This window comes from Pongo abelii, chromosome 10 (assembly GCF_028885655.2).
Source record: "Pongo abelii isolate AG06213 chromosome 10, NHGRI_mPonAbe1-v2.0_pri, whole genome shotgun sequence".
NCBI lineage: Eukaryota > Metazoa > Chordata > Mammalia > Primates > Hominidae > Pongo > Pongo abelii.
The window spans coordinates 60,282,332-60,305,146 of record NC_071995.2 but is presented as its reverse complement, the minus strand read 5'-3'; the positions used below and the strand labels follow the sequence as shown (position 1 = coordinate 60,305,146).

Genomic DNA, 22,815 nt, shown 5'->3' with positions numbered 1-22,815 from the left:
TGGAAGGTTGCTCTGAATCTTGCTGACTACACCAGAAATTTTGACCTAAGGGAAGAATCTCAGGCAAAGAGGAAGAAACTGAGGCACATTTAGCATATGCAGAGATCACATGGTGAGAGAGGAAAGGTGGGAGAGTGTGGGGAGAGGTGCCAGGCTCTTTTTAATAATCAACTGTCATGGGAACTAATAGAGTAAGAACTTACTCATTACCACAAGGATGGCATCAAGCTATTCTTGAAGGACACAGATTAAGTAGAGGGTTGATTTAAACCAAAGGTGAGGACTGCAGCCTGGAAATCATAGATTCAAGTTGCCCTCAATATATGCTCTGATTAACAGCAGTTACAAGTGGTCTTTTTTCCTTTTTTTTTTTTTTAAGGAAAAAAAGAGAAGGGAGCAGTCCCTAAGTTCAATTGGCCATACATTGTTCTTTCTATCACAAATTCCAGGAACATGAAGATACTGGGTGAGGGTCACATTGTGCAATGTGTGGTAACATTTTAGGTAATTTATCAGCTAGTCTGAAACTACAGGGAAGGAATGAAAAAAACAAAAATTTTTAAGCAATTACCCTGGGGCATGGGTGCGGGGGATGCGACTGAAGTATCATGCTCACTGCTCTCTGGGCCTGATAATTTTGCATCTCTCACATTCTTCAGACTGCTCTGAGCCATTTTCTCAAATGATGATTGCTAGATGCTGAGGGAAGGGAGCAATGGGTAGTTGTTGTTTAATGGGTACAGAGTGTCAGTTTTGCAAGATGAGTTTGGGAGACTGGGTGCACAACCATGTTAATGTACTTAACTACTAAATCACACACTTAAAAATGTTTAAGTTAGTAAATTTTATTATATATATTTTGCCGCAATTAAAAATAAAAAAGAATTTGAAGGGAAATAATTTCAACAAATAAAGTAAATGGAGTGGAAGGAGATACGGACAGCTGGTAATCAACAGGCATTAAGTCCAGCAAGATGAATAAGCTCTAGAGATCTGCTTAATGACATGGTACCTATAGTCAACAATAATTTAATGTACACTTAAAAATGTGTTAAGAGATCTCATGTTAAGTGTTCTTGCCACAATACAGTAAAATAATAAGTTTTACACATTTTTAAAAAGGTTATACACCTCATAAAAGTAATAGAGAAGGAGACAGCCAAATGCTGCCCAGGCCATTGTGCAAAGGGAGCTTACCCAAACGTGCCCACAGTGAAAAATTCTGTCCCTTAACACATGCATCGTATGTATAGACAAGCTCCTTGGGTTTTCCTACTTTGCTGTGCATTACAACTCATGTGTCATGTTCAAAGACATTCTGTCCCTTAACACATGCGTAGTAAGGGAAATAAATCAATATGGAGTGGCTCAGACTAAGGGCCCACCCCTGCACTGGGACAATGGGGTGGACCCACCTGGAATCCACACCGGATAAAGTTGGGCAAAGCCTGGCGTCTTCAGCTCATGTGTGGTGACCTGGTATTCAGTCTGTGAGGTGGAAGCCTGTTGAAAGGACCCCCTTTTTTCAGAGAGCTTTCTTTTAATAAATTCTGCTCTCCTCACCTTTCAGTGTGTCCATGTACCTAATTTTTCCTGGTTGTGACACAAGAACCAGATTTTAGCTGAACTAAAGAGCAAAAAATCCTGCATCAAAAGGAGAGCCAAGACTCAAAAAAAGAAACAGTCTTTCTAATTTTTCATTGATTTTAATTCAGTGACTATTTCTCTGAACAACAAAGTTGCAACTTATTTGAATAAAAACACTCAAAATAAAGGGAACACTAAAACTTACAACTGAATGCGTCATTTGCCTGATTATAGGTCTTTGGGAATCTGCAAGGTAACCTTTATTCCTGCAAGGTATAGATTTTAGCTTTTCTTTTAAAAATCTAATTGTTTATGGATCTTCTAGTTGGCCTGGTAAAAGGAAAAAATATGTCACTGTGAAGTCACATTCTACGTAAGGGTTATGTTCCAAAGCTATTTAGAAAATTGTTGTGTAGTCAAAGGTACTGTTGAAAATTCCTTACTTTGCCCTTAAAGTAAAAGAATGTGCTTTTGTACTTTGAACATGACACATGAGTTGTAATGCACAGTAAAGTAGGAAAACTCAAGGAGCTTGTCTACAAGAAAGAACAAGGCAAATGCTGATGCCTGCACTTTCAGAATGTTGGGTGATCACAGTTTTTGAGACAAGTTGAATGAGAGTAAGTGGAATTAGAGTGCTCTCACTGCCCTGTAGGGTTTACTCAATTCTATTTTGACAGTACACCTTTATAACTTTAATACTACACAATAATAAATGATTTTGTTGTGAAAAAAATGGTGGTGAGGAATTACTTTCAACTTACATAAGATAGAAGTATCAGTTAACTTTAGATCTTAAGACAAGCATGTTAAAAATTTAAGGGTCACTCATTAAAAAAAGAGTTAAAAACTTTCAAAAGAGTAGAAGGGGGAATAATACAGTAAATTAAGCAATCTAATATAAGGCAGACAAAGAAACAATAACAGCAGCATGCAGGAAAAAGAAGCAATGGAAGGCATAGCATATAGAAAACATATATATAAGATTGTAGAAATAAGGCCAAATATATTCACATTAAATGTAAATAGATTAATTTGACTTGTTAAAAATCAGAGGTTCTTATACCTAATTAAAAAAAAACAAAACAAAACAGCCTTAAGCTGTTTATAAGAGGCACCTTAAAGACAGAAATGTTGAAAGTGAAAGGATAGAAAACAACATGCCAGGCAAATGGAATGCTAATGAAAGAAAACTGGTTTTGCTGGCATATCAAAATTTAGAGTTGTCTTTACATCTACTGTCAATCAAATATAAATAATACAGACTTTGAGGGAAAAAAACTTATTAGAAAAAAGTCACTAATGGTAAAAAGAACAGCTTATTAGGAAAATGTATCATTCTGAATCTTTTTGTTTCTAAATAAATGACCTCAAAACACATAAAGCAGAAAGACAAAGAATTACAAGTAGAAAGTGACAAACTGTTTTAAAAACTCATAAAGCAAAAATTAGTAAAGATACAGAAGATTAGGACAACATAATTGACAAGCTTGATCTAATGATAATATATTGATTCTTCAGCCCAATTAAAGAATATAGGTTATTTCAAACAGTGATGAAATATTTACAAAAATTGAGTAGTACAATCATAAAGCAAATTTCAACAAATCTAAAACAATCCATGTGGTAAATACCACCTTGAAAACTAAACCAAATGGTTCATGGTAAAATAAATCATAGTTAGAGATTACATAGCATACAGAAAGGAATAACAATAAAAGTAGGCCGGGCGCGGTGGCTCACGCCTGTAATACCAGCACTTTGGGAGGCCCAGGCGGGCGGATCACGAGGTCAGGAGATCGAGACCATCCTGGCTAACACGGTGAAACCCCGTCTCTACTAAAAATACAAAAAATTAGTCGGGCGTTGTGGCGGGCGCCTGTAGTCCCAGCTACTCGGGAGGCTGGGGCAGGAGAATGGCGTGAACCCGGGAGGCGGAGCTTGCAGTGAGCCGAGATTGCGCCACTGCACTCCAGCCTGGGCGACAGAGCGAGACTCCATCTCAAAAAGAAAGGAATAACAATAAAAGTAATTTGGTGCTAAAACAATACCAAGAGTGATATTTAAGGTCTTAGATATATATATATATAAGAAAAGATGAAAACTAATGAGCTAAAGTTTTATCTTAAGGTGTTGAAAAAAGTACAACAGAATAAGCTACAGAAATTAATAAAATAGAAAACAGAAACTAAAATAAGAATCAAAAAACTCCAAATCTGATCTTTTGAAAAGCCATATATATATTGCTTTATATATAAATATGTATATATGTAGCTATATGTATTATAAATAAAATATATAATAAATGTATAAATATATAAAATTACATTTTTATATATTTATAAAAATATTTTAATGTATATTCTATAAAATGTACATTTTATATATTTATGTATAATATATATGTATTACATAGAAAAATGTGTGTATATATATTTCAACAAAACTGGTCAAGAAAACTAAGTCATACTAAACAATATTAATAATATAAAAATAGAGCGTAATTGTGAGATAATAGGAAAATTGTCTCTATTTATTGACAATATGTCAATGTCCATGTGGAAATTCAGGATAATCTGCAGACATGTAAAAGTACTTGGCAAGCTTGCTGAACATAAGATCGCACAAATATCAATTATCTATTAAGTAAAATATTGTGATATTAGTAAGGGATGGACAAAGGGAAGAAATTGAGAGCTTGCAATCAGATAAATGCATATAGAGGAAATTGAAATATAACAGAGGTTCCATTACAAAGCAATGGAGAAATGTTACACTATTCATTATGTGGTGCTGAGACACTAGATATCCATAGGAAAAAATAAAATGTAATTTTGATTTCATATCGAACACAAATTACATTCCAGATGTAAAAACAACTTAAAATTTTTAGAAAAAAATATATTTATACACTCTGAGTAGGGAAAGCTTTCTTTTATGAGATATAAAATATCAACCTTAAAGTAAGAGAGTGACAAATTTGCCTATACTGAAATGAAAAACTTCTGTACAATGTAAGATATCATTAAAGATAAACCACAGAGTGGCAGAAGATATTTGAAGTGAATATTACTGACAAAAAATGGAATTACTACAAATTATAAGAAAATAAACAAAGAGAAATAGGCAAAAGATAGATAAATTTACCAAAAAGGAGACCTGAATGACAATAAACATACCAAAACTAGTAAATATGAAAAGACAAAATAAAAGTGCAATGAGATACCATTTCACATCCATCAGTTTGGCAAATTTTTAAAAAGTTTGACATTATCTAGTGTTAATGAGGATGTGAAACAATAAGAATTTTAATGCTCTGCTGATAGTAGTATAAATAGAAAAAAACTACTTTGGGGGACAATTTGGTATTTAGTAAAGTTGTAGATGTTCCGACCTCATGCCTCAGCAGTTTTACATCTTGGAATCTACCCTAGTGAAAATTCTTCAGGTATCCAGAAGGAAACATACCCAAGTATACTGATTAGAGCATTATTTATTCTGGCAAAATAGAAGTAAATCAAATAGTAAACCATTGTGGATGGTTTAATAAACTGTTGCATATTTGGTCAATAAATTGTCACATCTTAAAAATTATTTCATGAAGAGTGCATGATAACATGGGAAAAGCCTTGATGCAGTGTTATTAAAATAGAAAAGATTAAAAAACTCATGTGTGTGTATATAACTATAATATATATGTGGCATGATTTATATATCTATCTTTGTTCTTCCATAAACCTCAAATAAAACATTATGCATAAAAAAAAGACAAAAGAAACATCCCCAAATAACAATGATTGAGTTCAGATGATAGACTATGGATTATGGATGATTTTTTTTTCTTTTTAGTTTTCTTTGTTTTTCTTAATTTTCTTAATGAGCACACAATACATTCCTGATAGAAAAAAAAAAAAAAGGCCAGGTATGGTGGCTCATACTTGTAATCCCAACACTTTGGGAAGCCAAGGCAGGAGGATTGCTTAAACCCGGTAGTTAGAGACAAGCCTGGGCAACATAGTGAGACCCTGTTTCTACAAAAGACAAAATAAATTAGCCCTGTGTGGTGGCACATGCCCCAGGAGCTAGAGTAATCCCAGTTACTTGAGAGGCTAAGGCAGGATTGCTTGAGCTGGAGAGGTCAAGGCTGCAGTGAGCCATGATGCTACCACTGCCCTTCAGTCTGGGTGATAGAGCAAGACCCTGTCTCAAAAAAGAATGTTAAATAGCTTGGAAGAGGAATAAAAAGCAGATGTTGTAATGGTTCAATGACATTTTCATGTCTTAACTTTGTTTGATGTTAACTGTAAATTCACTGGGCAGGGTCATTTTATAAAACGATTAGAATGCTGCCAATGTGCAGCGAATGTTAAATAATAGCTGAAGTGGTTAGAGAATATTGCTACTGAGCCATCATCTCAGCTTTCTGGATTTACACCATATAGTTAGTTTTTGCTGGTTCAAGTGCCTGGCATTTTAGCACACAATGAAACAGAAAATCAGTCCATAAGTGGTAGCCTTTACAAATAATCATGAGTATATATTGTTGCTTTGTATAATCAACTGCATAATGTTTTTAAAAAATTACTTCATTTACTTGAAAGTTAGTGGCTTAAAACAACAACAATCATTTATTTAACTCATGAAACTTCAATTTGGAAAGGGCTCAGTGGGGACAGCTCACTTCTGCTTCATGCAGCATCAGATGGGGTGGTGTATAACTCAATGGTGGGAGATTGGAATCATTTGAAGACTCACTCGGTCACATATCTGATGGTTAATACTGGCTGTTGCATAGGACCTCAGTTGGGGTTCTTGGTCAGATGGATCACTTACACATGGCCTCCACAAGCAGCTGTTTTTCTTTTTCACAACATGGTGGCTAGGTTAAAAGAGAGAGCATCCCAAGAAAACAAGGTAGAAGTGCATATCATTTCTATGATCTGGTCTTGGGAGTCATTTAGCATCGCTCCTACCCTACTCTTTTCATTGAACTAGTCACAATTGTCCACCAAAACTAAAAAGAGGAGCTATTAATTGATGAGAGGAGTGTCACTGTCATTCTGTAATGAGATTTGTGTTATCATGTGTGTAAAAGTCTAAAGATGAGGATCAGTGCTTATAATTCAGGGGCCATTAGCATACTAATGGTAGTTAAAATACAGAGATAAGGTGGAATTACTTAGGAAGAATATATCAAGAAAAAGATGTGAACCAAGAATGAACAGCACTTAAGAGGTGGGCTTGTGGTATGAGATTTATTGTGGTGGTCACCTTTAGAAAATATAATCAGCCCATTGCGGATAGAAATGGAATAAACCTAAAGAGCTAAATTTATCTTCACTATAGATTGAACAGTCAGGGAGAAAACTCTGGAGGTAGAAATAACTGAAATTGGCACAGAGGGAAAAAAGGGAGTGAAAAGCTGGCTTCTGTGGAAAGAGAAATTCTGTGAAAACATCTAAAGTCTTCAAAGGGAATTTGGAAAAAGTTTTGTTCTTCTGTTTCACAAAAACCTGCATATTTATAAATGCATCTTGGAATCAGACATTTGTTTTCTGGAATTGCAAAGACGGATTATAATTGGCTTAGAGGAAGCTGCAGTGGCAGAGCAAGAGTGGTCCAAGGATAATCAGTCACATTTAGGATATATATAAATATACAGAAAACATACCTACGTATCCAAATACTGTATACTGTAGTTCTGCTGATAACTTGTAAATACAAGTCATTATAGATTAGGTTTACTTCAACAAATATTTAGTAAGTACTTAGAATATTTCAGACAATGCTAGTTATCAGGGATAAAAAGATAAAGTATAATTTTTGCTCTAAATCTTGTGGGATGGTCAGATTTATAAATTGAAAGTTTCAATTAATATTATTGAATATTAAGGGTTTGGATTGTGGAATCAAAATGTCTAACTCTGAGCAAGTTACTTACCTCTCCAAGCCTCAGATTCGTCATTTGTAAAATAGGAACATAATAGTTCCTAACTCAGAGAGCTGTTGGGAGGATTAAGTGAGATAATGTAGGTAAAATATTTAGTGCAGTGCCTGGCACATGGAAAGTGCTCACAAAAACAAATGGTTATTGTTGAGTGATGTAACCAAAATGTGAAGTGGAAGCAATCTGACTTCACTCTTCCCCACAGAAAACTGAAAACAAATATCTAATGCCAAGATTATAACCAGCAGTATCCTAGAATTTAAATTTGGGGCTGAGATGACCCCTAGGATCACAAAGCAGTGAGAAACTCTGAGAAGACGATAAAAGAAATGGACTTTTCTTCCCATCAAGCCCCTCCTTCAATCTGCCAGATGCCATGTGGAAACCCATTGTTTCCACACTATAAAAAGTGGCATCGGCCGGGTGCGGTGGCTCACGCCTGTAATCCCAGCACTTTGGCAGGCGGAGGCGGGCGGATCACGAGGTCAGGATATCGAGACCATCCTGGCTAACACAGTGAAACCCTGTCTCTACTAAAAATACAAAAAAACTAGCCGGGCACGGTGGCAGGCGCCCATAGTCCCAGCTATTCGGGAGGCTGAGGCAGGAAAATGGCGTGGACCCGGGAGGCGGAGCTTGCAGTGAGCAGACATCGCGCCACTGCACTCCAGCCTGGGCGACAGAGCCAGACTCCGTCTCAAAAAAAAAAAAAAAAAAAAAAAAAAAGTGACATCAAGGGAGACAGCCAATTTTCCCACCATCCTGTGTTCCCTTGCAGGAAAACCATTCCTGGTTTATTTCATGGGAAGCATTGCAAATGCCTATAGGGAGAAAAACTCCTGAGGCCAGCTAGCAACAAAGAGAGGCAGGACTAGAGACCCCAGCTCATGAAAGTCTGCTCTTTATCTCAGCCAGAGACGTAAAAGCAGATTGGCTGTTCAGCAACACCAAGATGTAGGATGCACCCTCCATCGGTCTTCTGTGCATGAACTCCTAGCCAACTTTCCCATACAATCAGGGTATCCCCTTTGGGACCCTGTAACCCCTAATCTGGGTTGGGAAGTGCTCTGAATGATTTCAAGAGCTGAAGCAAACTGGGGCTTAATGCACCCTCTAATGCCAAAAAGGAAGCAGCAATCTAGGATTAAGGGCCCTTACAGGCAACTGCAAAGAATCTCTAGGTAAACATATCCTAGAAAGTTGAAAACAACCCAGATAGCAAAGACTAGAATAAATAATTCTTCAAAGTGAAGCAACAGATGTATGTTTATAAGAAACAACAACAAACAGGGAATCATGACATCTCCAAATGGACAAAGCAAGAAACCCGGAACTAATTCTAATGACATGATAATAGTAAGCTCCCAGATCAAGAAATAAAAAAGCAGTTCTAAGGAAACTCAGCGAATTCCAAGATAACACAGCAAAGCAATATATACATTTACTAGATAAATTTAACAAAGAGATTAAAATAATTAAAAAAGTCAAACAGAAATCTGGAACAGAGAAATACGTTTGTTAAACTGAAAAATGCATTAGAAGCTCTCAACAGAGTGGATCATGTGAAAAAAGAATTAGTGAGCTAAAAGACAGGCTATTAGAATATGCACATTCAGAAAAGAAAAAAGAATAAAAAGGAATACAGAATGCCTGCAAGATATAGAAAATAAACTCAAAAGAGAAAATGTAAGAGTCATTGGTGTTCAAGGAAGAGTTGAGAAAGAGCAAGGGGTAGAATGACTATTCAAGAAAATAATAACCAAAAACTTTCCAAACCTAGAAAAAGATATTGATATTCAGGTACAGGAAGGTTAGATATCACTAAACAGATTCAACCCAAATAAGACTACCTCAAGGCGTTTAATAAACTCTCGAAAATCAAGAACAAAGATGGGATTCTAAAAGCAGCGAGTAAAAAGAAGCAAATAACAAATAGAGGAGCTCATATTCATCTAACAGCAGATTTCTCAGTGGAAAACAACTTGCCAGGAGGAAGTTGGATGACATTCAGTCAAGGGAAAAAATTGTCCAACAAGAATACTGTACCTAACAAAGCTTTCCTTCAAACATGAAGCAGAGATAAAGTCTTCCCAGACAACCAAAAGCTGAGGAAATTCATCATTGCTAGACCTGTCTTACAAGAAATGCTGAAGGGAGTTCTTCAATCTGAAGGAAAAGGATACTAACATGCAAAAAGAAAACATTTGGGATGGGCACGGTGGCTCATGCCTGTAATCCCAGCACTTTGGGAGGCTGAGGTGGGTGGATCACGAGGTCAGGAGATCGAGACCATCTTGGCTAACATGGTGAAACCCCATATCTACTAAAAATACAAAAAAATTAGCCAGGCATGGTGGCAGGCACCTGTAGTCCCAGCTACTGGGGAGGCTGAGGCAGGAGAATGGCATGAACCCGGGAGGTGGAGCTTGCAGTGAGCCGAGATGGCGCCATTGCACTCTAGCCAGAGTGAGACTGGCTCAAAAAAAAAAAAAAAAAGAAAAAAGAAAAAAGAAAACATTTGAAGGCATAAACTCACTGGTAAAGTAAATACACACATAAATTCAGAATATTCTAGTACTGTAATTATGGTATACAGTCCTTCATATCTCTAGTATGGACTAAAGGACAAATCTATCAAAAATAATAACTGCAGAAATCTGTTAAAAGATAGGAAGTATAAAAAGATATAAATTGAGACAAGAAAACGTCAAAATGTATGAGTGGGGGAATTAAGTTAAAGTGTAGAGACTTTTAGGTTTTCCTTCATTTGTTTTTTTTTTTAATTTTCTTTGCGATAGAAGTTGTCATCTATTTAAAATAACTTGCCATGTCTGTAAGACGTTTTTTGGAAAGCCTTATGGTAATAACAAAGCAAAAGTCTATAATAGACTGGGTGCAGTGCCATGAACCCGTAGTCCCAGCTACTTAGGAGGCTAAGGTGGAAGGATCTCTGGAACCCAAGAGTCCAGCCTGGGCAACATAATGAGACCCCATCTCTAAAAAACAAAAACAAACAAGCAAACCTTCCTCCAAAAACCTAAAATAGATCCACTAAAAATAAAAAGCAACAAATTTAAACATATTACCATTAAATGAGGAACTCATTTAACCACTGAGGAAGACAGTAACAAAGGAATAAAGGAAGAAAGGAGTTACAAAACAACCAGGGGCAATGTCCCGATATCCATCTGCGATGCTGTGGTGGGTTGCTCCCTGTCTGTTCAGCAGAGAGTCTAGACACCACCTAGTCTTCATGTACAGCCGACCACAGGCTGAGAAGGAGCAGGAAGCTGGGAAGCTGAGCCAGTGGCAGGCGGCGCACCAGGCTGCCCAGGATAAGTAGAACTCAGCACCCATCTTGAACATGACTCATCTTCTGGAAGCTCTGGAGTGCACACCTCTTGAACCATGGCCTACCAAGCATTTAGCACTTTCCTCACAGGACAGAGATGCTGAGGGCCCCCTTGTTGTCTTTTGAGGCATCAGGGCAGATTGTGGATGAAGGGGGGCCACAGTTCAGTATGCCACTGCCTGAGCATGGCGTGAGCTACTGCCCCTAAGCGACTCTCACTCCTTCCCAGATGATTTACTGTCAGGGAGTGTCTCCCCCTCAGCAAGAGATGATGATTTTCAGTGGGCCCCAGATAATGCCTGTAGGAGAGCCCAGTACTCCAAAGGTGGCCAGGGCCTTCAGGCTGCCAGTCTCAGCTTCCACTGGAATTCCAGTGATGTCTCATATTGGGGACCCTACAATGCCTTACCCTGGCCTCTCGACAATACCTTCTGATGAAACATTGTTGGCCTCGACCATGCCTTCCACTGAGGCCCAGGCTATGCTCCCCTCCGTGGCTCAGATGTTGCCCCCACAAGATGCCCATGATCTTGGGATGCCCTGAGCTGAGTCCCAGTCATTGCTGGTTTTAGGATCTCAGGACTCTCTTGTAAGTCAGCCGGACTCCCAAGCAGGGCCATTCCTACCGGAGCAACCCAGACCTGCTCCACAGACAGCAGAGAAGAACTCCAGGCCTCAGGAAAGGACAGGTAGAGGGGGCTCCTCAGAGGCAAGGCCTTACTACTGCAACTACGAGAACTGCGGAAAAGCTTATACCAAATGCTCCCACCTTGTTAGCCACCAGTGCAAGCACAAGGGTGAGAGGCCCTATTTGTGCAACGGGAAAGGTGTTTATGGTCTTTCTTCCGTTCTAATGAGCTTAGACGACATACGTGGGTACACACCAGACATTGACCATATAAATGTGATCAGTGCAGCCAAGAGTTCACGAGGTCTGACTATCTCAAGCAACACCAGAAGACTCATCGGCCAGGACCCTCAGACCCATGGGCCAACAATGGACAGCAGGACGGTCCTGTTCCTGGTCCTTAGGTGAATGAAGAAGGAAGAGGATTCCAGGCAGAGAACACTGGACCTGGCAACTGCTCAGAGGAGAGGCAGTCTTCAAGTTCTATATTCATTCAGCAAATGTTTTTTGAGCCTACAATACTGAGAGCATGAAGGCTGTGGGGACCCATGGCGAGGAGCATGGAGATAACTAAAGAATGTGTCAGGGAAGAAAGACTTCTCAAGGAGATGCCTCAGTCAGATCCAAAGGACTCACGGCGGCTAGCTGCACCTCCCATTTCTTGGACATATACCACTGGAAATGTCTCTATCTTCTGAAAACTATGGCATAGACAGTAAGGATTCAGAGGTACATGAAGGCACCCTGCCTCTGCAGAGCAGAAAGATCATAGACAAAATTTCTGAATGTGCCCAGTGCTGCCAAGGAGAGAAGCTGGTCCTCTACAGGCTCAAGCTTATCTGGGCCTCTAGAGAAGCCCACAGCCTTGGCTGTGTCTGCCCTGCTCTGCCACCCCCACCATGACCCTGTCCTGCTTTGCTGCCTCGGTCTGTGTTACTAGTGGCCCCAGTATACCTGGGATGGACATCCAGGTGCCCTCCGTCCAAGCTCCCAAGTGAGGGGAGTGGACATGATTAAAAGAACAGGAGCAGAAGGGGCTCATTTTTGACCCATTCACTAGCCCCAGGGATTGAGGTCTTGGGTACTCAAAGTATCTTTCATTTCTACCAGGTCACCAGATCCCTTCCATGGAGCAGGCCATCTTGGATTCACTGGGCCAGGGCTGGTCTCTGTTCCCCAGCCCACCTGGCTCACACACAGCCTCATGGGTAGGGTCAGCAGACTAGATTGCTTGTTATGTAAGACGAGAGGTCTGGTTGATGATCTAGCACTTTCACCAAGAAATGGACGTGGAGAGGATCAGAGTGATCAAGGGTGTATGAAGTGCATTCCAATGGTGGGCAAAACAGGCTTCTGCTCTTGTGGAGGTCACAATCTAGTGGAGGAGGGATGTTACTAGTAATGCACAAAGTGGGCTGAACACAGTGGCTCACACCTGTAATCCTAGCACTTTGGGAGGCTGAGGTGGGCAGATCACTTGAGGTTAGAAGTTAGAGACCAGCCTGGCCAACATGGTGAAACCTCATCTCTACAAAAAGTACAAAAATTAGCTGGGCATGGTGGCACACACCTGTAGTCCCACCTACTCAGGAGGCTGAGGCAGAATAATCACTTGAACGTGGGAGGCGGAGGTTGTAGTGAGCCAAGATGGCACAACTGCACTCCAGCCCGAGTGACAGAATGAGGCTGTATCTTAAAAAAAAAAAAAAAAGAAATGCACAAATTGCTGGGAGGACAAATAGTGAGGACTTGCAATTGGGTAAGGGGGTTAGAAAGGCATTTCTTGGAAGTCGTGGTTTGAAGTCAGATTTAAGGAAAACTAGGAGCTAATGGCAGATAAAAGGAGGTGGGGTGGTGATTGGAGGAGAAATAAGTCTTTATCCAGAGATGGCCCTGTGCTAGGCAGTGGCTAAGCCTTTCCTAGTATCACCCAAAGTAGGACAGTGGGTGGATAAGACATGTGGACTCAGCTGCGTGTGGTGGCTCATGCCTGTAATCTCAGCACTTTGGGAGGCTGAGGCAGTTGGATCACCTGAGGTCAGGAGTTCAAGACCAGCCTGGCCAGCATGGTGAAACCCCACTGCACTCCAGCCTGGGTGACTTGAGTGAGACTCCATCTCAGAACAAACAAACAAAGACATGTGGACTCTCTAGTAGATTTTGAATCCTGCTCTGCTGTTTCCTGGCTGTGAGATGTCTTGGGAAATTTACTTGTCACTCTTGCTTCTGATAGTAAAGGGGATGGTGAGACAGATTCAAGATGGAGAGATAAGGCTGAAAGTGTTTTCTTTGGCTGCAGTGTGGAGATTAGATTAGAGTGAGGGTGTAAGGGAGAGAAAGGGACATATCAGTATTTCAGGAGACAGTCAAGGTGGCTTTGGCCAGGGTGTGAGAGTGGAGGTAAGAAGTAGGAAAGTGACAGTTAACTGGATTTTTGGTAGGTGAGGGAGAGGTCAAGGGTGACTTCGAGGTTTCTGGCTTGTGTTATAAGTAACAAGAAGAATGATGAACTTCATTAATTTTCCATTTATTGTGATATCTATCACACCTGCAAGAAATATTTTGTATATATCCAATTTAATAATAAATGCACTCACATTGGGAAAGTCAAAGAAAAAAGGAAAAAAGAAAACTAATAAAAATACTTATTTACCCCTAAGATCAGGCCTGTAATCTTTGGGATGCCAAGGTGGAGGATAACTTGAGGCCAGGAGTTTGAGATCAGCAAGACCTTGTCTCTGTAAAAAAATAAAATTAAAAGAAAAGAAGGAAAAATAATGTACTAATACATTTAAAGCTTTGAGTTCCCCAGCCTTCTCTGCAGAGGTAACCACTATACTGAATTTTGATTAATCTTGCCTTAGCTATTTATTGTTTTTACCACATAACGTATCTGTTCTTAAATATAGTGATTGGTTTTGTTTGGTTTTAAACTTAAATTTATTCTGTTTGTGATTCACTGAACTTTCTCAATCTAAATCTTTATAGTGTTAATAAAATTTGGAAAATTTTGTTAAAAAAAACAAAAAACATGTAACAAAATGGCAGTAGTAAGTCTTTACCTATCAATAATAACACTGAATGTAAATGGACTCAATTCTCTGATTAAAAGACAGTGGCTGAATGGATAGAAATCAAAACGTAACTATATGCTGCCTACATGAAACTCACTTTCCCAAAAAGACATAGAAAGTGAAGAAATGGAAAAAGATATTTCACACAAATGGAAAACCAAAAAGAGTACAAGTAGCTTTATTTATATCAGATAAAAGAAACTTAAAGACTGTAAAAAGAGACAAGGTCATTATATAATGATAAAGAGGCCAAGAGTATATAATAATTGTGAATCTATATGCACCCAACATTGGAGCAAACAATATAAAGCAAACATTATAGAATATATAAAGCAAACATATAAATATATAAAGCAAATATATAAAGCAAACATTAATAGATATAAAGGGAGAGATGGACTGCAATACAGTAATAGTAGGGGACTTCAACACCCAACTCTTAGTAATAGATCATCCAGACCAAAAATAAATACAGAAACATCAGAGTTAAACTACACTCTAGATCAAATGGACATAAATGACATTTACAGATAATTTTATCCAACTGTTGCAGAATACGTATTTTTCTCATTGGCATAGTAAACATTCTTGGCTGGGTGTGGTAGCTCATGCCTATAATCCTAGCACTTTGGGAGGCCAAGGAAGGAGGATCACTTGAGCCCAGGAGTTCGAGACCAGCCTGTGTAACATAGTGATACCTCATCTCTACGAAAGATAAAAAATTAGTCAGACATAGTAGTACACACTGTGGTCTCTGTTAGTGGAGAGGCTGAGGCAAGAAGATCATGTGAGCCCTAGAGGTTGAAGTTACACTAAGTCATGATTGTGTCACTGCACTCCAGCCTGGGTGACAGGGTGAGACCCTGTATCAAAAACAAACAAACAAACAAACAAAAACCAAAACCAAAACCGAAAAACATTCTTTAGAATAGAACTTATGTTAGGCCACAAAACAAGTCTCAACAAATTCAAAAAAGTCTAAATCATATCAAGTATCTTTTCTGATCACAGTGGAATAAAACTAGAAATTAATAACAAGAAGAACTTTGAAAACCATAGAAATCATGGAAATAAAACAACATCCTCCTGAATGATCAAGGAGTTGATGAAGAAAGTAGAGAGAAAATTCGAAAATTTCTTGGAACAAATGAAAATGAAAACACAACATACCCAATTCTATGGGATCTAGTAAAAGCAGTACTAAGAGGGAAGTTTCTAGCAATAAATGCTTATATCAAAAACATAGAAAGATTTCAGGTAATCAACCTAATGATGCACCACAAGGATCATAAGAAAAGCAAGAATACGCCAAACTAAAAATTAGTAGAATGGAAGAAATAACAAAGATCAGAGAAGAAATAAATACAATTGATACCAATAAAAAGATCAATTAAAAGTTAGTTTTTTAAAAAAGATAAACAAAACCAACATAACCTTAGCTAGACTAAGAAAAAAAAGTAGACTCAAATAAATAAAATCAGAAGTGAAAAGGGGAACATAACCACATAGCCACAGAAATGCAAAGGATCATTAAAGACTATTATGAACACCTGTATGCCAACAGATTGGAAAACTTGAAGGAATGGAAAAATTTCTGGACACATATAACCTACTAACATTGAACCATGAAGAAATAGAAAACCAGAACTCACCAGTAATGAATACTGAAATCAAAGCAATAATTTAAGTCTCCCAACAACAACAACAACAACAACAACAACAAAAACCCAAGACACGATGACTTCACTTCTAAATTCTACCAAACATTTAAAAAAGAACTAATACAATTTTACTTAAACTATTCCAAAAAATTGAAGAGGAAGGAATATTTCCAAATTAATTCTACAAAGCTTGAATTACCTTGACATTAAAACTAGACAAAGACACAATAAAAAAAAAAAAAAAAAGAAAATACAGGCAAGTGTCCCTGATGGACATAGATATAGAAATCCTGAACAAAATATTAGCAACCAAATACAATAACACATTAAAAAGAAAATTGATAATGATTAGATGGGAAGCCCAGGAATACAAGAATGGTTCAACATATGCAAATCAATAAAAATATACATTACATTAACAGAATCAAGAACAAAAACCATATGATCATTTCATTAGATGATGAAAAAGTGTTTGACAATATTCAACATCGCTTTATGATAAAAACCCTCAACAAGCTGGTTATAAAAAAAACATACCTCAAAACCATAAAGGCCATATATGACAAACTGACAGCTAGCATTATAGTGAATGGGGAAAAATTGAAAGCCATTCTTTTAGATCTGGAAAAAGACAAAAAGGCCTACTTTCACCTCTTTTATTCAACATAGTATTAGTACTGGAAGTTCTAACATGAGCAATTAGGCAAGAAAAAGAAATTAAAGGCATCCAAACAGGAAAGGAAGAAGTCAACTTATCCTTGTTTGCAGATGACATAATAGTATATTTAGGAAAACCTAGACACCACCAAGAATTGTTAGAACTGATAAATGAATTTAATAAAGTTGCAGGATGCAAAATCAACATATAAAAACCAGTAGAATTTATATATGCCAACAGCCAACTGAAAAAGAAATAAAAAAGAATAATTCCATTTATAATAGCTATAAAAATATATAATACATAGGAGTAAATATAACCAGAGAAGTGAAAGTTCTCTACAAGGAAAATTGTTAAGACACTGATGAAAGAAGTTGGAGAGGGTGTATAAATATAGAAGATATTCCATGCTCATTAATTAGAAGAGTTAATATCATTAAAATGTCAATGCTACCCAAAGTTTTCTACAGATTCAATGCAATTCCTATCAAAATACCAATGACATTCTTCACAGAAAAAATTCTAAAATTTGTATGGTAGCACAAATGATCCTGAATAACCAAAAAAATCCTGAGCTTAAAAAATAAAGTAGGAGATATCACACTACCTGAGTTCAAAATATACTATAATCAGAGAGGTGCAAATCAAAACTACAGTGAGATACTATCTTATACTGGCCAGAATGGCTATTATAAAAAAGTCAAAAAATAACAGATGTTGGTGAGGTTGCAGAGAAAAGGGAATGCTTATGCACTGTTGGTGGGAAAGCAAATTAGTTTAGCCTCTGTGGAAAGCAGTTTGGAGATTTCTCAAAGAACTGGAAATTGAAATACCATTTGATCCAGCAATTCCATTACTAGGTATATACTCACAGAAAAATAAGTCATTCTACCAAAAAGACACCTGCACTCATATATTTATCACAGCACTATTCACAATAACAAAGACATGAAATCAACCCAAGCCAAAGCCAAATACTGCATGTTCTCACTTATAAGTGGGAGCTAAACATTCAGTACACATGGACACATAGATGGGAACAATAAACACGAAGGATTCCAAGTGTGGGGAGGGAGGAAGAGGGAAAGGGTTGAAAAACTACCTATCAGGTGCTAAGTTTACTACTTGGCCAACGATAAAAAAATTAAAAATTAAAAAAATTATTTCAGAGATAAATGTGTGTGTGTATGTACACACGTGTATATATACATGTGTATGTGTATATACAAAGTAAATATATATACTACAAAGCCATAGTAACCAAAACAACATGGCACTCACATAAAAACATATACATAGACCAATGGAACAGAAGACAGAATCAAGAAATAAATCCACACATTCACAGCCAACTCATTTTTGGAAAAGGCACCAAGAACGTACACTGGGGAAAGGGCAGTCTCTTCAATAAATGTTGCTGAGAAAACTACAAACCATAAGCAGAAGAATGAAGCTTGAGCCCTCTCACCATATACACAAATAAAATCAAAATGGATTAAGTACTGAAGTCTAGGATTGAGACTATGAGAAGAAAACTTTGGGAAACACTTCAGGACATTGGTCTGGGCAAAGACATTTTGGATAAGACCTCAAAAGCACAGGCAACAAAAGCACAAATAGACAAATGTTATTATATCAAGCTAAAATCTTTTACACAGGAAAGGAAATAATCCACAAAGAGGAAAGATAACTTACAGAATGGGAGGAAATATTGCTCGGTATCTATCCAACAAAGGAGTAATAACCAGAATGCATGAGAAACTCAGCTCAATAGCAAGAAAACAAATAATTTACTTTAAAATGGGCAAAAGATCGGCAGAGCTATTTCTCAAAAAAAGACAAATACCTTTCTGCCAGAGAGTTTGCTGCCCCTACTTGTCCCATCAGCCAGACACTTTAGTGTAGTGCATATGTAACTGTACATAGTAGGACTGCATATTTACTCCAACCAGGAAGTTCAGAGCAGGCTTTTTGGGGGATATGATTAACGACTTCTGTCTTGAGAGATAAATAAGGCTTAGCCAAGAAGAAATGTAAAGAGTGTAAGAGAGGTTAGAGGGAAGAAATAATGTGATCTGAGGAAGAAACTACCAGAAATTCTACACCACCAGAATACAAAGTGCAAGGTATGGAATAACGAGAAATAAAGTGAGGATAAGGAAAGGGGAATGGATTATGAAGACCTTGTGTCATGATACGTAGTCTAGGCTTCAGGCTGAAGGAAGTGGGGATTCACTGATGGATTTTAAGCAGGGTGTTCACATATTCAAATCTGGGTTTCAGATAGACTACCAAGGCTTTGGTGACCTTGATGAGAGCAAGGCTATACACAGGAGGAGAAGTGGTTTAGCTGTTGCAATATTCCAGGCCAAAAAAGATGGGCCTGAACTAAAGCAGCAGTAGCAGGGTTACAGGGGATGGGCCAAATTTGAGAAATGTTTATGAGGGAAAACTGGCACCATTTGATTGTGAGTGAAAAGTAAAGAAGAATAAATTACTAAAGATGACTTCCATATTTTTGCCTTGGGTAACTTGGTGAATAGTAGAGTCATTAATTGATTTTGGAAATATGAGAGGAAGAATGTGTTTGGAGGATGGAAAGTGGGGTAAACTTTCTCTTAGATATTCAGAGTTTGAAGGGCTTGAGTTACACACAGGTTTAAAAGCCTCAAGATAGGTATCAGTATTAAAGATTTGGAAGTGATTAACCTACTGATGGTAGTTAAGGCCTAGAGAGTGGAATGAGATTGCTTAAAAGAGTAATCAAGGCCGGGTGCGGTGGCTCACGCCTGTAATCCCAGCACTTTGGGAGGCCGAGGAGGGCGGATCATGAGGTCAGGAGATCAAGACCATCCTGGCTAACACAGTGAAACCCCGTCTCTACTAAAAATACAAAAACAAAATTAGCTGGGCGTGGTGGCGGGTGCCTGTAGTCCCAGCTACTCGGGAGGCAGAGGCGGGAGAATGGCATGAACCCAGGAGGTGGAGCTTGCAGTGAGCCGAGATGGCGCCACTGCACTCCAGCCTGGGCAGGCAGAGCGAGACTCCGTCTCAAAAAAAAAAAAAAAAAAAAAAAAATGTAATCAAGAGAAAGATACAGACCAAGACTGGAGTCCTAAAACACAGCAGCATTTAAGCAAAGGTATTTACTGGAGAAAGTAAAGAGAGCACACCACTATGAACATCTTAGAAAGAGCCAACAAACAAAACTTCTTGAAGGCAATGGGTATAACCTGAGGGGCAAAACCTAAACACTTTGAGGATGGAGTGCATGTTATGTGAGACCATCTGTAGTGTAAGTTTCTAGATGTGGGAGTGCTGCCTCAAAACGCACATACTTTGGAAATTTTTATAAATATTGCCAAATTACCCTCCACAGATTTTAAACCCATTTATACACCAATCAGCAATGTATAAAACTGCCTGTTTCTCTATGCTTTTGCCAAGAATGTGTTATTAAACTTTCTGATCCTTGTCAAACTTACATGTAAAAATTGATATTTTGGGGTATCTTTATACATATTTATTTTCTTGTGAGAAAGTTTGTGTATCTATTCATATGACTAAGAGTCACTTATATGTCCTTTTCTATAAAATGTGTCCTTTGATGTTTCTCTGTTTTCCATTTTTTTCTTTAATATTGATTTGGAGGAATCTTTACTATATAAAGAAAATTAAGCATTTGTTTGTATGTTGCAATAGCTTTCTCCAGTTTTTAACTTTGGTGGGTGTTTTTCAGGTATTTAAAAAATTAATTTGTAGTAAAATTAATCAGTGCTTTCTTTTACGGCTTTTCAGTTTGGAAGCACACTTAGGCTTTTCTCATTTCAAGATTATAACAGTTTTTCTCACATGATTTCTTATAGCTTCTTTATGATTTATTTACATTTGAGTCTGATCAGCCTGGAATTTTTATTGTTATAAGGTGGAAAGTGTGCATCCAATTTCATTATTTCCCAGAGGGATAATTATTGTCCCAACACCATTTGCTAAAGTAATCATTCTCTACTGACTTGAAGCGACTAAATTCTCATTATATTTGATCAATTTCTGGACATTCTAGTTCATTTCTTACAGCTGTTTGTCTAATATTGTGCTACTACCACATTGTCTTAATTAAGTAATTGATTAAACTAAGCCCGCCACCACCCCCACCAACTTTTTTTTTTAAATTATTTTTATGAGACGGAGTCTCACTCTGTTGCCCAGGCTGGAGTGCAGTGGTGTGATCTCAGCTCACTGTAACCTCCGCCTCCTGGGTTCAAGCGATTCTCCTGCCTCTACCTCCCGAGTAGCTGGGATTACAGGCGTGTGGAACTAAGCCCTTTTTAATGCTTTTCTTTTTCAGAAATGTATTGCCTATTACTTATTTTTTTTTAATTTTAATTTTAAAAATCCGCTAAAATGTAAATAACATAAAATTTACTATTTTATCAATGTTTAAGTATACAGTTGAGTGGCATTAAGTACACTCATTATTGTGCAACCACTGTTACCATCAATTCCTCTTACCAGGACTTTGTTCATCTTCCCAAACTGAAAGTCTGAACCCATTAAACAATAACTGCCCATCCCTCCCTTTCCCCAGCCTCTGGCAACCATTTTATTTTTTGTGTCTATGAATTTTAATACTCCAGTGCTATGGTCTAAATGTTTGTGTCACCCCAAAATTCATATGTTAAGTTTTAATGCTCAATGTGATGGTATTAGGGGGTGAGGCATTTGGGAGGTATAATTACCTCCCGAATGAGAGTGAAGCCCTCATGAATAAGATTAGTGCCCCTATAAAGAGACCTCAGAGAGCTCCCTGGCCCCTTCCATCATGTAAGGACACAGTGAGAAGACAGCCACCTATGAAGCAGAAAGTGGGCACTCACCAGACTCAGAATTTACTGGCACCATGATCTTGGATTTCTCAGCCTCCAGAACTGTAAGAAATAAATTTCTATTATTGATAAACCACCCAGATTATGGTATTTTGCTGTGGCAGCCTAAATACACCAAGACATCTAACATGGTACTTCATATAGGTGGAATCATACAAATGCTTATGCTTATGAAGCATTTGTATGGACTTCACGTAATGTCCTAAAACCTCCTCCATGTTTTAGCATGTGTCAGAATTTCCTTCCTTTTCAAGGCTGAATAATATTCCAGTGTATGTGTGTGTGTGTGTGTGTATGCACATATAAAACACATTTTGTTTATTCATTCATCCATTGATGGATACCTGAGTTGCTTCCACTATTTGGCTATTGTGAATAATATGATTATAGGTGTAAAAATATCTATTCAAGTCCCTCCTTTCGATGATTTTGGATATATACTCAGAAGTAGAATTGCTGGATCATATGGTAATTATAGGTTTCTTTTATTTTTTTGAGGACCCAGTATACTAATTTCCAAAGCAATCGTACTATCTTACGTTTCCTTTACACTATGTTGATAGTGTTTTTTGATGCACAAAATTTAAAAACTTGATAAAGTCCAACTTATCTATTTTTTATTGTTTCCTGTGCTTTTGGTGACATATCCAAGAAATCATTGCCAAATCCAATATCATGAAATGTTTCCCTTTTTTTCCACTACAAATTTTGTAGTTTTAGCCCTTACATTTAGGTCTTAATCACAAATTTTGTAGTTTTAGCACTTACATTTAGGTCTTAATCTATTTTTGAGTTGATTTTTGTATGTGGTGTTGGGTAAAGATCCAACTTCATTTTTTTTGCATATTTGTATCCAGTTTTTTTCAGCATCATTTATTGAAAAGACTGTCCTATCTGAATTGAATGGTCTTGGCACTGTTGTCAAAAATCACTTGATTTGGGAGGCCAAGGTGAGGGGATTGCTTGAGCCCAGGAGTTTTAGGCCAGCCTAGACAACATACGGAGACCTCATCTCCACACAC

At 37.8% G+C, this 22,815-nt stretch overlaps 1 protein-coding gene and 1 pseudogene across 6 annotated transcripts in view; both read left to right on the top strand.

The window, feature by feature from the left end:
• TAFA2 (TAFA chemokine like family member 2) overlaps positions 1–22,815 on the top strand; it is a 585,401-nt gene that overhangs the window by 33,232 nt on the left and 529,354 nt on the right. The gene's annotated exons all lie outside the window — the stretch shown is intronic.
• LOC129049137 (Krueppel-like factor 17) lies at positions 4,021–20,002 on the top strand (annotated as a pseudogene).